This window comes from Gorilla gorilla, chromosome 3 (genome assembly GCF_029281585.2).
Source record: "Gorilla gorilla gorilla isolate KB3781 chromosome 3, NHGRI_mGorGor1-v2.1_pri, whole genome shotgun sequence".
Taxonomy (NCBI): domain Eukaryota; kingdom Metazoa; phylum Chordata; class Mammalia; order Primates; family Hominidae; genus Gorilla; species Gorilla gorilla.
This window is the reverse complement of record NC_073227.2, coordinates 47,634,983-47,651,248: the sequence shown is the minus strand read 5'-3', so window position 1 is coordinate 47,651,248 and position 16,266 is coordinate 47,634,983. Positions and strand designations below refer to the sequence as shown.

General features: G+C 42.6%; 1 protein-coding gene and 1 non-coding gene across 3 annotated transcripts in view; one reads left to right on the top strand and one right to left on the bottom strand.

The window, feature by feature from the left end:
• The window catches only part of SMIM14 (small integral membrane protein 14), an 85,753-nt gene that overhangs the window by 4,864 nt on the left and 64,623 nt on the right, over positions 1 to 16,266 (top strand). The window contains exon 1 of one of the 2 annotated variants that reach the window (XM_063705235.1): positions 7,442 to 7,461. The exons of the other annotated variant lie outside the window; for it this stretch is intronic. The gene's annotated coding sequence lies outside the window, so the exon portion shown is untranslated. Of the gene's footprint in view, positions 1 to 7,441; positions 7,462 to 16,266 lie in introns of those variants that run through there. 2 annotated transcript variants of the gene reach the window in all.
• Positions 13,406 to 13,467, bottom strand: LOC115934442 (U7 small nuclear RNA). Its single transcript, XR_004070237.1, has one exon. It is a non-coding gene; the product is annotated as a U7 small nuclear RNA (small nuclear RNA).

Here is a 16,266-nt window from a genome sequence, read left to right as displayed (position 1 = left end):
GAGAGATTGAGACCATCCTGGCCAACGTGGTGAAATCCCGTCTCTACTAAAAATACAAAAATTAGCTGGGTGTGGTCGTGCGCGCCTGTAATCCCAGCTACTTGGGAGGCTGAGGCAGGAGAATCACTTGAACTCGGAAGGTGGAGGTTGCAGTGAGCCATTGTGCCACTGCACTCCAGCCTTGCGACAGAGCGAGACTCTGTCTCAAAAAAATAAACAAACAAAAAACATTCTAAAGACTCCTAGGTCTTGCATTGTTTTTTGTGTTTTTTTTTTTTTTTTTTTTTTGAGACGGAGTCTCGCTCTGTCGCCCAGGCTGGAGTGCAGTGGCGCGATCTCGGCTCACTGCAAGCTCCACCTCCTGGGTTCACGCCATTCTCCTGCCTCAGCCTCCCGAGTAGCTGGGACTACAGGCGCCCGCCACCACGCCCGGCTAATTTTTAGTATTTTTAGTAGAGACGGGGTTTCACCGTGTTAGCCAGGATGGTCGCGATATCCTGACCTCGTGATCCACCCGCCTCGGCCTCCCAAAGTGCTGGGATTACAGGCGTGAGCCACCGCGCCCGGCCGGTCTTGCATTGTTGTATTGAGTGCTGAGAGCCTACCAGGCTTCAAGTAAATTTGTAGCATTTTCTTCTTCCTTTTGTATTACCTGCTCATTCCCCACACCCAAAACCTATTACTTTGTATTCGTTGATACAATCATCAGAGTTCTTCCTACACTTTCTCCTTTGATTTGTGTTTTACTATTTGAATTTAGTGGCGTGATCATGGCTCACTGCAGCCTCAACCTTCTGGGCTCATGCGATTCTCCCACCTCTGCCTCCTGAGTAGCTAGGACCACAGGTCCATACTACCACACTAATTTTTTTTTGTTTGTTTTCTGTAGAGACAGGCTCAGGTTGGTATGGAATTCCTGGGCTCAAATGATCCTTCTGCCTTGACCTCCCAAAGTGCTGGGATTACAGGCATGAACCACTGCATCCAAAGATATTTTAAATAAACAGATTTATTTGAAGTTTTCCTTTAATATTGGGCATGAATGTAGTTTCCAGTTTTTCACAATTATAAATAATATTATGGTGAACCATGGCCTTAAATAGTTAACCTAAAAACTGAATAATTACAGCAGCCAGTCTAATTACAAATAGAAGCTATATTAAAGACTTCTTAATTTTTTTTTTTGAAACGGAGTCTCACTTTGTTGCCCAGACTGGAGTGCAGTGGGGTGATCTCGGCTCACTGCAACCTCTGCCTCCCGGGTTCAAGCAATTCTCCTGCCTCAGCCTCCTGAGTAGCAGGGATTACAGACGTGTGCCACCATGCCCAGCTAATTTTTGTATATTTAGTAGAGACAGAGTTTCACCATGTTGGCCAGGCTGGTCTCGAACTCCTGACCTTAGGTGGTCCACCTGTCTGGGCCTCCCAAAGTGCTAGGGTTACAGGCGTGAGCCACTGCACCCAGCTGAGACTTCTTAAATTATTTTAATCATAATTCAACAAGTATATATAGCATATATATATATATATACTTGCATATGCTTAGAAAATGTTACATGAAGTTTTAAAATATTTTTATTTATTTATTTATTTTTGGTATTTTTTGAATTCTAAAATCTTCCTGAGACATAAAGGTTTTTCTTTTTCTTTTCTTTTTGTGTGTGTGTGTGTGAGACAGGAGTCTCACTCTGTCATCCAAGTTGAAGTGCAGTGGGGCGATCTCGTCTCATTGCAGCCTCCACCTCCCAGGCTCAAGCTACCAACCCACCTCAGCCTCCCTAGTAGCTGAGACCACGCCTGGCTAATTTTTGTATTTTTTGTAGAGCTGGGGTTTTGCAATGTTGCCCAGGCTGGTCTCGAACTCCTGAGCTCATGCAGTCCACCTGGCTCGGCCTCCCAAAGTGCTGGGATTACAGGTGTGAGCCATTGCACCCGGTCAGACATGAAGGTTTTGTTTTTTTTTTTGAGACAGAGTCTCGCTCTGTCAGTAGGCTGGAGTGCAGTGGCCCGATCTCTGCTCACTGCAACCTCTGCCTCCCGGGTTCAAGTGATTCTCCTGCCTCAGCCTCCTGAGTAGCTGAGATTACAGGCGCGTGCCACCATGCCCAGCTAATTTTTGTATTTTTAGTAGAGATGGGGTTTCACCATGTTGACCAGGATGGTCTTGATCTCTTGACCGCCTGCCTTGGCCTCCCAAAGTGCTGGGATTACAGGCATGAGTCACCGTGCCCAGCTGATATGAAGATTTTTAATAGAAGCTATCTCTGAGGAGAGGAAAGTACCTGCATTTTTCCATTTTTTTTAACTTTTGGTATTTAAATTTTAAATTATAAATGCATATTTTATTTTTAAAGAATTAACTCTTTGGAAAAGTACATTTTTCTAAACTAAACCAATTTTTAGGTGTATAGTAGGGCTTACATATGTATTTGATAACATTTACGACCTCTGTTCTTTTGTTTTGGAGAAAGTTACCTTCTTATTGCTTATTTTCATATTGAATTTTCATTTCCTTTTTTTTTTTTAAATTTAGGCCAAAGCACAGATGTGTCTCAGCTTTGTAAAAATACAGAATGACAGAATGAAGCTGGTTTATGCTTGACTGCACTCATTGACAAGTATTACAAGTGCAGAGCTTTCAAAATTTAATAGCTAATAAAAGTATTTCAAATCGAATTAGGGATGCAGTAAGCATCTTCCTGGTATATGCACCAGACTTAGAGGTCAGTGTTCTGGCTGCTATCATCTTTTATCTTTTAACATTTTTTTTTTTTTTTTTTTGAGATGGAGTCTCGCTCTGTGGCCCAGGCTAGAGTGCAGTGGTGCAGTGGCGCAATGTTGGCTCACTGCAAGCTCCGCTTCCCAGGTTCATGCCATTCTCCTGCCTCAGCCTCCCGAGTAGCTGGGACTACAGGTAGCCGCCACCATGCCCGGCTAATTTTTTTGTATTTTTAGTAGAGACGAAGTTTCACCGTGTTAGCCAGAATGGTCTCGATCTCCTGACCTCGTGATCCGCCCGCCTTGGCCTCCCAAAGTGCTGGGATTACAGGCATGAGCCACTGCACCTGGCCACAACATAGTTTTTAAAAACAAGTTTGCTCTTTTTTTTTTTTTTGAGATGGAGTCTCACTCTGTCACCCGGGCTAGAGTGCAGTGGCACGATCTCAGCTCACTGCAACCTCCACCTCCCGAGTTCAAGCGATTCTTGTGCCTCAACTTCCCGAGTAGTTGGGATTACAGGCACCTGCCACCATGCCCGGCTAATTTTTGTATTTTTAGTAGGGACGGGGTTTCACTCTGTTGGCCAGGCTGGTGTCGAACTCCTGACCTCAAGTGATCTGCCCGCCTCAGCCTCCCAAAGTCCTGGGATTACAGCTACCATGCCCTGGCAAAAACAAGTTTGCTTTTTATACAATATATATTTTGCTTCTTTGTTACTCTTGGGAAAGGTAATGTAGAAGAAACTGACTTGCTTGAAATTTTGAACAGACTTTTAAAATCTATTTATTTTATTTGTTAACGCTTGCTTGCTTGCTTGCTTTTCTTTCTTTCCTTCTTTCTTTTTTTTTTTTTTTTTTTTTGACAGGGTTTTGCTCTTGTTGCCCGTGCTGGAGTGCAATGGCACAGAGCATAGTCTCGGCTCACTGCAACCTCCACCTCCTGGGTTCAAGCGATTCTCCTGCCTCAGCCTCCCAAGTAGCTGGGACTACAGGCACCCACCACCATGCCCAGCTAATTTTTGTATTTTTAGTAGAGATGGGGTTTCACCATATTGGCCAGGCTGGTCTTGAGCTCCTGGCCTCAGGTGATTCGCCTGCCTTGGCTTCCCAAAGTGCTGGGATTACAGGCGTGAGCCACCGCGCCTGGCCCAATAATTGCTTTCTTTATCACAGTAGTTCTAAGCATTTTTCCCAGTATGACTAATGATGTTTATGCGCATCTTTGTGCACATGTCATCTCAGCTATGATATGGAAGAAAGAGGCTGTGAGTTACTTAGTTTGGAGAGCAGTAGCCATAGTCTGCTTCTTTCATTTTTATTTTAGTTAGAAACAGGGTCTCTGTCACACAGGCTGGAGTGCAGTGGTGTGATCATAGCTCACGGTAGCCTTGAACTCCTGGGCTCAAGTTATCCTCCCTTCTCAACCTTCCGAGTAGCTGGGACTACTACATAAGAAGGCACATGCTAGCATGCCTGGCTAATTATTAAAGTTTTTCGTAGAGACGGTTTCACCACCTTGGCAGGCTGGTCTCAAACTCCTAGGCTCAAGCAATTCTTCTGCCTCAGCCCGTCAGAATTGGTTTTATAGGTGTGAGCCACTGCGCTCAGCACTCTGCTTCTTTCTGCTCAGAGAAATCATATAGACAAGCATGTGAATGAAATACTAAGGAAAAGTCTTGATTCTGTTGTAATTTGTTTAGATAACATTCATCTTTAACAAACTGGTACCATTGCTTGTAATATACCTCTCAAGTTTAGAACACACCAGTATTTTGTAATACAGCTGTTAAAAACTGCTTTCTGGCCAGGTATGGTGGCTCATGCCTGTAATCCCAGCAATTTGGGAGGGTGAGGTGGGGAGATCACCTGAGCCCAGGAGTTCAAGACCTACCTGGGCAACACATCGAGACCCCCCTCTCTACAAAAAAGTAAAAAAATTGGCTGAGTGTGATGGCATGCACCTGTGGGCTCAGCTGCTCCGGAGCCTGAGGTGGGAGGATTGCTTGAGCTGGGGAGGTTGAGGCTGCAGGGAGCTATGATCACGCCACTGCACTCCAGCCTGGGCAACAGAGACCCTATCCCAAAACAAAAACCTACTGCTTTCTTAACATTTATAAGCGAGGCCATTGTGGTGGCACACACCTGTAGTCCTAGCTGCTTGGGGGTTGAGGTGGGAAGATGGCTTGAGCTCAGGAGGTCAAGGATGCAGTGAGCCATGATTACACCACTGCACTACAGCCTGGGCAATAGAGACCCTGTCTCCAAAAAAAAAAAAAAAAAAAATCATTTCTAAGTTACTTGTATGCACTATTATGTGGGATCAACATAGTATGGAATATATATATATATTTTTTTTTTTTTTTTTGAGACAGAGTCTTGCTTTGTCACCCAGGCTGGAGTGCAGTGGCACGATCTCGGCTTGCTGCAACCTCTGCTTCCTGGGTTCAAGCGATTCTCCTGCCTCAGCCTCCCAAGTAGCTGGGATTACAGATGTGCACTACCACGCCCAGCTGATTTTTGTATTTTTAGTAGAGATGGGTTTCCACCATGTTAGCCGGGCTGGTCTCGAACTCCTGACCTCAGGTGATCCACCCAGCTTGGCCTCCCAAAGTGCTGGGATTACAGGCCTGGCCTGGAATTTTTATATTTTCTGTTAAATTTTTCTGTTTCTGATTTATGGAAAACATTTTCCTGGTCAGGCACAGTGGCTCACGCCTGTAATCCCAGCACTTTGAGAGGCTGAGGCAGGTGGATCATCTGAAGTAAGGAGTTCGAGACCAGCCTGTCCAACATGGCAAAACTCCGTCTCTACTAACCATATAAAAACTAGCTGGGTGTGATGGCACGCACCTGTAATCCCAGATACTTGGGAGGGTGAGGCAGGAGAATCACTTGGACCCAGGAGGTGGAGGTTGCAGTGAGCTGAGAATGTGCTGCTGCACTCCAGCCTGGGCGACAGAGGGAGACTCCGGCTCAAAAAAAGAAAAAAAAAAAAAAAGAAGAAGAAGAAAAACATTTTCCTGAGTTTTTGTTTGTTTGTTTGTTTGTTTGAGACGGAGTCTCGCCTTGTCGCCCAGGCTGGAGTGCAATAGTGCGATCTTGTCTCACTGCAACCTCCTCCTACCAGGTTCAAGTGATTCTCCTGCCTCAGCCTCCCAAGTTGCTGACTTGGGACTACGCATGTGCCACTATGCCCGGCTAATTTTTTTTTTAATATTTTTAGTAGAGACGGGGTTTCACCATGTTGGCCCGGCTGGTCTTGATTTCCTGACCTCGTGATCTGCCCGTCTCAGCCTCCCAAAGTGCTGGGATTACAGGCGTGAGCCACCGCGCCTGGTCACATTTTCCTGAGTTTAAAATGTTAAAATTTAGAATATGACTAGTAAATATTCTTGGGTAGAATTTCTTTTTCTTTTTTTTTTTTTTTTTGTGATGGAGTCTCACTCTGTTGCCCTGGCTGGAGTGCAATGGCTTGGTGTTGGCTCACTGCAACCTCTGCCTCCCAGGTTCAAGCAGTTCTCCTGCCTCAGCCTCCAGAGTAGCTGGGTGTACAGGCATGTGCCGCCACACCTGGCTAATTTTTGTATTTTTAGTCGAGGCAGCGTTTCACCATGTTGGCCAGGCTGGTCTTGAATTCCTAGTCCTCCTGCCTTGGCCCCGCAAAGTGCTGGGATTATAGGCATGAGCCCCCACGCCTAGCCTTTTTTTTAGGATTAAAAAATTTTCTCTCCATGACACAGGAGGTCCTGATGACGTGTGCCCTCTTGGGTGGAAATTTTAGAAAACGTTTTCAAATTATGAAACTTATGGTTATGATATTGAATACAAACAAAGATGATTTAATTGAAAAGCTTTCCTTTGTTTGACTCTTTATGATCAGTTTTACCCCTGGACCTTGACCAGGCACAGAGAGAATTCTTAGGATTGTACAAGAGTAAACTGCGGCCAGGAAAGGACAGGACATTAGTAGGTGAGAGACCAAGATTAAGAACAGAAGACTTCTTTCTTTTCTTTCCCTTTTATGCAGATGAGTGATAGCTTTGGCCCCAGTGGAACACACACACTCCAGAACACTATACAGAGAACTTGGGCTAAGGGTTAAAGATACTTTGGTCTTCAACTGACCCCAAGTTTTAAAACTTTTTCAGTTTATTAAGTACTGTTACAAATTCTCACTTGATCTTTGCGCAACTGTTTAAAATGAATAGTTTCAATTATCACTCCTGTTTTGTAGATAAACTGAAGTCACAACAAGGCTAAGTGATTTATCTATTAATATTTCTCAGTACTGCCTTAAGTTTTTTGTCTAAGGATGTTCTTTCTGCTGTCCCATGATGTTTTGGCAAGTGTTGTCTAAAGTGATCCTAGAATAGGAGTCAGATAGAGGTAAAGAAAAAAGGGTCGCCAAGGAAAGAGAAGGTAATGTTTAAGACAGTCCTTTGGTCTGAATGCTTGTGTTCCCCACAATTCATATTTGAAATCTTAACCCCCAGTGTGATAGTATTAGGAGGAGGTGGGCCTTTGGGTAGTGATTAAGTCATGAGGGTGGAGCCATCATGAGGAGTAGTGCCCTTATAAAAGAGGGTTCAGAGAGCTGCTTGCCCTCTTCCACCATAGTAGGACACAGTGAGAAGGCACCATCTACCGACCAGAGAGTGGGTCCTCAGCAGACGCTGAATCTACCAGTGCCTTGATCTTGGACTTCCTAGCCTCCAGAACCGTGAGAAGTAAATATCTGTTTGTAAGTTACCCAGTCTGTGTTATTTTGTTTAAGCATCCCAATAGACTAAGGCACCTGAGAAAATAGGGTCACATTTAATGAGAATTTCTAGAAAAATGGTGGCCACCTGGGGGATGAATCGTAACAGAATCATGTGTTGCAGAGAAATGGAAACATTAAGGAGATGAGGAAATTCTCTCTGACCTTGAAGAGTTAAGCCTAGTAGTGATGGAATAGAAGGTCGAGGAGAAAAGCGTTCTCCTTTCCTTGAGTTTTGAGCTTTCTCCAAAGTAGTGATCACAAAGGTAATTTGTAACATTTATTTAGTTGTTAATTATCTATTGGTATGCAATTATTTAATTTAAATTAACAGTTAACTTGATTGCAAGCTCTTGATGGTAAAAGCTACCTTTGTTTCTTCTGTATCCTCTGAACTCTCTTGCTGATTACTTTGTCCCCTGAGAATTTGTTAGATACATCCTTTTCAAGAAAGGAGAAGTGAGAGAAGACAGGGCATTTGAATCCCACCTCCTGTGCTGTGTGACTATGGGCAAATTACTGAAGCTTTCAGAGCCTCAGTTCTTTCCTCTTTCCAATTCAAGCGATTCTTAATTGAGTGGGCGAGAACTGCTGTATCTCCAAAGTTGTAATAGTGCCACTTGTGAAGTTGTGATTTGTTGAATATAAATAAATGAAGACTTGGTATACTCTAATCCAGTGGTCCCCAACCTTTTTTGCACCAGGGACCGTTTTTATAGAAGACAGTTTTTTCAGTGGGCTGGGGCAGGGGTGGGGGGAGTGGGGAGAATGGTTTTGGGATGAAGTTATTCTACCTCAGATCATCAGACATTATTTTCTCGTAAGGATCGTGCAGCCTAGATCCCTCGCATGCAGTCGCTCCAGTGAGAATCTAATGCCACCGCTGATCTGATAGAAGGCAGAGCTCAGGTGGTAATGCTCAGGTGGTAATGCTTGCTGGCCCGCACCTCACCTCCTTCTGCTGTGCTGCCAGGTTCCTAACAGGCCACAGACCAGTACCAGTCCATGGCCTGGGGGCTGGGGACCCCTGCACTAATCTATACCTGATCTATACAGTGGCCTCTGGCCATGCTGACCTAGTTGCTTCTGTATATTCCTGTTGTATTCTGTGGAAAATAAACTTCTGTTGTCCTTTCTTGCCTGCCATAGTCTCTTCCTTTTGAATAGTATGCCCTCTGAAAAGGGTGTCTTTAAGCTTTCACTTTCTTGTAAAATTATTTTATAAGAATTTCAGGGATTGGCTGGGTGCAGTGGCTCACGCCTGTCATCCCAGCACTTTGGGAGACTGACCACCAGAGGTCAGGAGTTTGAGACCAGCCTGACCAACATGGTGAAACCCCGTCTCTACTAAAAGTACAAAAATTAGTTGGGTGTGGTGGCGTGTGCCTGTAGTGCCAATTACTTGAGATATTAAGGCAGAGAATCACTGGAACCCGGGAGGTGGAGGTTGCAGTGAGTCGAGATTGCACCACTGCACTCCAGCCTGGGCAACAGAGCAAGACTTCGTCTCAAAAAAGAAAAAAAAAATGTAATGATGAGTTTCAGGGAGTTTTAATCCTGTGTGAGTTTAGATCACAGAGAATTGTGACATCGAGGGCATGTAATGGGGTTTATTTCAACATTTAAATTTTGTATGTCTTTAACTTCTCCCAGGTATAGCCTTAGAATAATTTTTAGCAAACATTAATTGACCAATTTGAACTTGAGTCTGCATCCTTTTCTTTTTCTTTCTTTCTTTCTTTTTTTTTTTTTGAGATGATGTCTCACCCTGTTGCCCAGACTGGAGTGCAATGGCATGATCTCAGCTCACTGCAACCTCCACCTCCTAGGGTCAAGCAATTCTCCTGCCTCAGCCTCCCGAGTAGCTGGGATTACAGGCATGCACCACCACACCCAGCTAACTTTTGTCTTTTTTTTTGTATCTTTAGTAGAGATGGGGTTTCATCTTGTTGGCCAGGCTGGTCTCAAACTCCTGACCTCATGATCTGCCTGCCTCGGCCTTCCAAAGTGCTGGGATTATAGGTGTGAGCCACCATGCCCAGCCAAGTCTGCATCCTTTTCTTGCCTACTTCCCATCAGAGAAGCAAATGTAGTTTAAGAGAAAAGTATTTCGTTACTAAGAACGAATAGGAAGTTTTGGGGTTTTTTTTGTTTTTTTTTTTTGAGATGGTGTCTTGCTCTGTTGTCCAGGCTGGAGTGTGATCTCAGCTCAATGCAACCTCCGCCTCCTAGGTTCAAGCAATTCTTCTGCCTCAGCCTCCCAAGTAGCTGGGATTACAGGGACACGCCACCACGCCCAGCTAATTTTTGTATTTTTAGTAGAGATGGGGTTTCACCATGTTGGCCAGGCTAGTCTTGAACTCCTGACCTCAGGTGATCCGCCTGCCTCAGCCTCCCAAAATGCTGGAATGACAGGCATGAGCCACTGTGCCCGGCCAAACTAATAGGAAGTTATTTGATAGTTATCTAATTTCTGTACTGCTCTAAAGTTGTCTTTGTAAGGGTGAAACAAACATAACTAGCATGATTGGTCATATCTGGTAGATGGGGAATGAGTCCTGGTCAGGATTTTACAATGTGACTTCCTGTATAAGATCTGTCATATACTAGATGTGTGATCATGGTGAAATTACTACCTTAGCTGGGGCTATGTTCCTCCTTTTAAAAACAGAAAATTTTCCTGCTTTGATTTTTATCAGAAGGGCTCTTGTTAAGATGTGAAAGTAGTAAAGCTGCATTAGAACATAAACTAGGTGTGGTAATATTTGAGAGCCATTTGTGTTAAAAGAATAATCAGTTTTGGGTATTTTGTAAAAAGTATTGTGTATGAGTAGGTTTGAACACCTCATTATACTGAGACTTTGGGTAATCTGATAAAAGTCATCCCAACTACTTATTGATGCTTTTTAAGATAAAAATGCATAGAATGCTTCCTCTGGCCTCCCATTTCATTGACCAGTATCTCTGTTTTCTGTTATATAAAAACTAATAGCATACGTTCTATTTTTTTAAACTTTCTTTCTTTTTTACTGACCAGACAACGGTTATGAATAATTGCATACATTCTAAATTGTTACTGTGCGTTTTCTTCTTGCTGAGGGTTTTTATTTTTTCATTTTTTCGGATGGAGTCTTGCTCTGTCACCCAAGCTGGAGTGCAGTGGCGCAATCTCTGCTCACTGCAACCTCTGCCTCCTGGGTTCAAGTGATTCTCCTGCCTCAGTCTCCCAAGTAGCAGAGACTGCAGGCATGCACTACCACACCCGGCTAATTTTTTTGTATTTTTAGTAGAGATGGAGTTTCACCATGTTGGCCAGGCTGGTGTTGAACTCTTGGCCTCAGGTGATCCAACTTTCTTGGCCTCCCAAAGTGCTGGGATTACAGGCATGAGCCACCGCGCCCGGCCTATTTTTAACATGGAAAGAATTATGATATTGTTCTTCATCACTGTGAAGATTTGGCTGGCTATGTGAAAAGTAATTTTATCATAAATCATATTCTTTAAAATCACAATAAAAGAATTTTCATATTCTGACCTTGAATTAGCCAATGTTATCCCTGCCTTCTCAGGAAGAGCTCTGTTTGCATGGAGTGGGGGAGAGGGGAAGAGATCATTGTTTGTTTTTCTATAAAAATGTGTTTTTAAAAAACCTTTTATGTATTAATAATTTGAAATTTTTAGCACTAAAAGGTAGAATGGTGTAATGAATCTCTGTGGACCCATCACTTGCCTTCAACAGTTAAACTCATGGTGGTTTTGTTTCATCCATACCTCTCCCCCCTTGGCAGGTTTATTTTAAACTAGACCCCAGGTATTGTATCACTTTAACTGAAAATACTTAGTGAGATTCCTAAGAGATAAGGACTCTTTTTAGATGTGATCATTGACATTGTACTTATGTAACAATGTCATTTAAACAGTGTTCAAAGTTCCTGATAGTTCATAAATGTCCTTTTACTCGGTTGGTTTGAATCAGGATTGGTATCTCTTAATTTTGTTTTAATCTGTAACCATTCCCCTGCCATCTGTTAAGATTTATTTATTTTTTGCCATTTATTTGTTGAAGAAACTGAGTGACCTTCCCTGGATTTAGCTGCTGCATCCAAAAATTTTTTCCCCCCCGATTATAAAAGTTAATATGTAACCATTATATGATATTTGAAAACTGTACAAAGTGAAAAGTAAAATCCTGCCACCCAGAGATAACAGATGTTAAAGTTTTATGTTTTCTTTCAGCCTTTTCATTTGTATGTGTTTTCCTATGCCTTTAAAAATATGAACATTTGCAGGCCAGGCGTGGTGACTCATGCCTGTAATCCCAACACTTGGGGAGGCAGAGGTGGCGAATCACTTGAAGTCAGGAGTTTAAGATGAGCCTGGCCAACATGCTGAAACCCTGTCTCCACTAAAAATAAAAAAAATAGCTGGGTGTGGTGGCACACACCTGTAATCCCAGCTACTTGGGAGGCTGGGGCAGGAGAATCACTTGAATCCGGGAGATGGAGGTTGCAGTGAGCCGAGACCATGCCACTACACTCCAGCCTGGGCAAAAACGCGAGACTCCGTCTCAAAAAATAAATAAAAATAAAAATAAATTAAAACGTGCATTTGTGGCCGGGTGCGGTGGCTCACGCCTGTAATCCCAGCACTTTGGGAGGCCAAGCTGGGGGAATCATGAGGTCAGGAGATCGAGACCATCCTGGCTAACACAGTGAAACCCCGTCTCTACTAAAAATACAAAAATTAGCTGGGCACGATGGCGGGTGCCTGTAGTCCCAGCTACTCGGGAGGCTGAGGCAGGAGAATGGCATGAACCCGGGAGGTGGAGCTTGCAGTGAACCGAGATCGTGCCACTGCACTCCAGCCTGGGCAACAGTGCAAGACTCCATCTCAAAAAAGCAAAAAACAAAAAACAAACAAAAAAAAAGTGCATTTGCTATGTTTATTTTTATGCCCTTTTAAATATACTTTTAACATTATGTCGTGATCATTTCTCCATATTATTAAGAAAGAAAATGAGGCCGAGTGCAGTGGCTCATTTGTGTAATCCCAGCACTTTGGGAGGCTGAGGCAGGAAGATGGCTTGAGCCTGGGAGTTCGAGACTAGCCTGAGAAACATAATGAGACCCCATCTCTACTTAAGAAAAAAAAAAGCCAAGCATGATAACATGCGCCTCCGTAGTCCCAGCCACTCGGGATGGGATCACTTGAGCCTGGGAGGTCAAGGATACAGTGAGCCATGATTGCTCTGCTGCATGCCAGCCTGGGTGACAGAGCAAGAGCCTTTCTCAAAAAAAAAAAAAAAAAAGAAAAGAAACATTTGGCTGTATAATACTTTACAGTGTATATCACAATTTAAATATTTCTTTTTAGCTGGATATTTAGATCATCCCCATTTTTCACTACTTTAAAGCCATGATAACCATCTTTGTATATAAATCTTTGTATTTCAGATTATTTTCCTTGATAGTCTTAGAACTGGAATTATTCAGAGGGCATGCACGTTTTTTTAACATCTGGATTTGTATTGCCAGAAAAGTTATCATAGTTTGTAATTTCAAATGCAGTGTATAAATGGTTCCATCTTACTAAAGAATTGGTTTGCATGTGCTCTGTATTTTTAAAATGTCTTTGCCAGCTATATTAGTGGAATGTTTGGAGTTTTTTTCCCCTAATTCTTTTGCTCTTTTAATTTTACTTGGGATTTTTTTTAAATGCACAGTCTTATGTCCTAAATTTGATATTTTTCGTTGTATTTATCTTTTTTGTTTTCTCTCTGTACTTTAATGGATGCAAAGTTTGTATGTATCTGTAGGAAGTCCTTCCCTGAAGATCAAATAAATGTTAACCTTACTTATCTGGTAGAATTGCTGATTTTTTTCCTCCTTAACTGCTAGTAGGTTTTTTCTTTTTGGAATTTTTTCTGGGGAGCTTTCCAGCAAAAACCAGAAAGCCTGCTAGACAAATTCTAAAAGAGCTGTAACACTGTAGGTTTTCCTAGCACTGAATTTATTGAAATTGCAATCCCTTCCCCATTTATTTGTGATTCCAATTTTGATATATAAATATAAATAGATATATTTTGAGGTGAATTTGTTCAGAAAATTCTATAAATCTGATTTACTGGTTGTAATTATGTATGTGTGTGTGTGTGTTTGCACACCATTTTTGAAAAACTTGTTTATTCCTGCCAGGACCAAAGAAGACATTTGGCCTTAAAGATTTAACACAGGGTCATCAGGACTTACTCACCACTTCCCACATAAAAGTGAATTGTTGTAGAAACAGTAATAGTAAAATATCGTTTTCATTACATTCTTATAGTACATAACAGCTCACAAGCACTTTTATATTCAGCATATTCCAGCCTGGGCACAATGGCTCACGCCTATAATCCCAGCACTTTGGGAGGCTGAGGCCAGAGGATCAGCCTGGCCTTGCTATGTCGACCAACCTGGGCAACATAGCAAGACCTCTGTCTCTACAAAAAAAATTATTTTTATTTTTAAATTTTTTTTTTTTTTTATACAGTCTAGCTCTCTCGCCCAGGCTGGAGTGCAGTGGCGCGATCTCTGGCTCACTGCAGGCTCCACCTCCCGGGTTCAGGCCATTCTCCTGCCTCAGCCTCCCGGGTTCACGCCATTCTCCTGCCTCAGCCTTCCGAGTAGCTGGGACTACAGGCGCCCGCCACCATGCCTGGCTAATTTTTTGTATTTTTAGTAGAGACGGGGTTTCAGCGTGTTAGCCAGGATGGTCTCCATCTCCTGACCTCGTGATCTGCCCGCCTCGGTCTCCCAAAGTGCTGGGATTACAGGCGTGAGCCACAGCGCCCGTCCGAATTTTTTTTTTTTTTTTCTTAATAGAGATGGGGTCTTGCTGTTTCCCAGGCCAGTCTTGAACTCTTGGGCTCAAGCAGTCCTCCCATCTCAGCCTCCCAAAGTGCTGGGATTACAGGCATGAGCTACCATGCCCGGCAAAAATATTTTTTTAAGTAGCTGGGTGTGGTGGCCTGTGCCTCTAGTCCCAGCTCCTCAGGAGGCTGACATGGGAGGATCACTTGAGCCCCCGTGAGTTTGAGGCTGCAGTGAGCTATGATTGCCATTGCACTCTAGCCTGGGCCACAGAGCGTGAGTCCCTATCTCGCTCTTAAAAAAAAAAAAAATATATATATATATATATATATATACACATTTATATATACATATATATTTTTGACAAAATTGAGATAAATAAATATATAATAAATTATATATATTATATAAATATAATAAATTAAATTATATTTATCTCAATTTTCTCATATATATTTAATTATATCTCAATTTTCTCTTGAACTGCTAAATTATCTAAACCCTGTCTTACCCTCTATCATCACTTAATTTGTTGGTTAGAGATAATATATCACATATATTCCAAAGACAGGCTTGTGGAATATAAAGGATCTAACAGCCAGGAGAGGTGAGTATGTGGTGTATATGCATCCCTGCTGCCATTTTATGCCCAAATCTCTACTCCATAATGCTGCTTCCTACTGAGTCTATTCACACTCACTTTCTTCTCAACAGGGGGCTTGACAGCCCTGCAAGGTCCAACATGCAGGTTGAAAAAAGTGTGCAGTCCTTTCTGTAAATTACCAGACCTAAAAAATATAAAAGCTATTATGCAATGGTACTTGCTGCTTGGGAAGTGTAGTCAGTGAGAGTGGGTAAAAGAGAATGAGAATGAGTGAGTTTCATTACACTGGGCTTTGTTTTTTTTTTTTTGTTTTTTTTTTTTGAGGTGGAGTCTCACTCTGTCGCCCAGGCTGGAGTGCAGTGGTGCGATCTCAGTTCACTGCAACCTCTGCCTCCTGGGTTCAAGCAAGTCTCTGCCTCAGCCTCCTGAGTAGCTGGGATTACAGGTGCCCACCACCAAGCCTGGCTAATTTTTGTATTTTTAATAGAGATGGGGTTTCACCATCTTGGCCAGGCTGATCTTGAACTCCTGACCTCGTGACCCACCCACCTCGGCCTCCCAATACTCTGGGGCTTTCAAGTGCAGTTCCTGGAGCCCCATTTTTATTAGACTGAGGTTATCTTGAGAGTGGTGATCACATCTTGCTCATCGTTTTTCCCATGCCTGTTGCAGTGTTCAGTATCAAGGTGTTCAAATGAGTTGGGCTCGATTGAATGAATTTTCCTTTTTCTTTTTTTTTTTTTTTTTTGTTCAGACATTTATTGAGCACTTCTTAAGGGCCAGGCATGGTGTGAGGCACTGGGATGTAACAGTGATTATGACAAAGTCCCTCAAGGAGCTCACAGTCTAATGGTAAACTACAGAGTAAACTGAGGCACAGAATGGTAAATGACTTACCCAATGAGGTATGGTGTAAGTTCTCCTCAGCAGCCCCTGGTGATAATTCCTTTCGATGTTTTGGGGGCCTTTTCTGTATTTGCCAAGACTTGAGTAGATGTCACTGATAGTTTTAGGTTTCTATGCTGGCTTCACTTGTTATTTCTGAAGAAGTGGGCTTGCTTTGGCAGGAGTAATATTCTCTCTTACTTCTCTCCTCTCTCTACCATTTTTTCCGTTTGTCATCTCAACTATGGTAAGCATCCAGATGATGTCTTTGATTGCAGATGCACCTTGGGAGAAGATAAAAAACAAAACTAGTTTAGGCATTGCCATTTTCCTGATTTTTTTTGTGTCTTATATGTTTTTAAAATGAATTTCCATTTGCTTTTATTTTAAACTTAATTTAACAAAATACTATACCAACATTAATAGTTTATGGTAGATACACTGTTT